The sequence below is a fragment of the Alligator sinensis genome, unplaced genomic scaffold (genome assembly GCF_000455745.1).
Source record: "Alligator sinensis unplaced genomic scaffold, ASM45574v1 scaffold2427_1, whole genome shotgun sequence".
NCBI classification, from domain to species: domain Eukaryota; kingdom Metazoa; phylum Chordata; order Crocodylia; family Alligatoridae; genus Alligator; species Alligator sinensis.
In genome coordinates, this window is record NW_005844035.1 from 16,584 (window position 1) to 17,353 (window position 770).

At 50.9% G+C, this 770-nt stretch overlaps 1 pseudogene; it reads right to left on the minus strand.

The window, feature by feature from the left end:
- LOC106723453 overlaps positions 1-770 on the minus strand; it is a 12,760-nt pseudogene that overhangs the window by 9,425 nt on the left and 2,565 nt on the right.

Here is a 770-nt window from a genome sequence, read left to right on the forward strand (position 1 = left end):
GGAGGACTGGAAAAGGGCCAATGTGGTCCCCATTTTCAAGAAGGGGAGGAAGGAGGACCCGGGCAACTATAGGCCAGTCAGTCTCACCTCCATCCTTGGCAAAGTCTTTGAAAAAATTATTGAGGCTCACATATGCGAGAGATGGGAAGGACAAATTATGCTGAAGGGAAACCAGGATGGGTCCGTAGCAGGTAGATCGTGCCTGACTAATGTAGTCTCTTTTTATGACGAGGTTACAAAACTTCTGGACGCAGAAGTAGGGGTGGACGTCATATACTTAGACTTCAGGAAGGCCTTCGATACGGTATCCCACCCCATACTGGTGAACAAGTTAAGAGGGTGACTTGGATGACTACACAGTCCGGTGGGTGGTGAATTGGCTAGAGGGTCACACCCAGAGAGTCGTGGTGGATGGGTCAGTTTCGACCTAGAACAGTGTGGGCAGTGGGGTCCTGCAGGGCTCGGTCCTTGGACCGATACTCTTCAATGTCTTCATCAGCGACTTGGACGAGGGAGTAAAGTATACTCTGTCCAAGTTTGCAGATGACACAAAACTGTGGGGAGAAGTGGACACGCCGTAGGGCAGGGAACAGCTGCAAGCAGACCTGGACAGGTTGGACAAGTGGGCAGAAAACAACAGAATGCAGTTCAACAAGGAGAAATGCAAAGTGCTGCACCTAGGGAGGAAAAATGTCCAGCACACCTACAACCTAGGGAATGACCTGCTGGGTGGCATGGAAGTGGAAAGGGATCTTGGAGTCCTAGTGGAC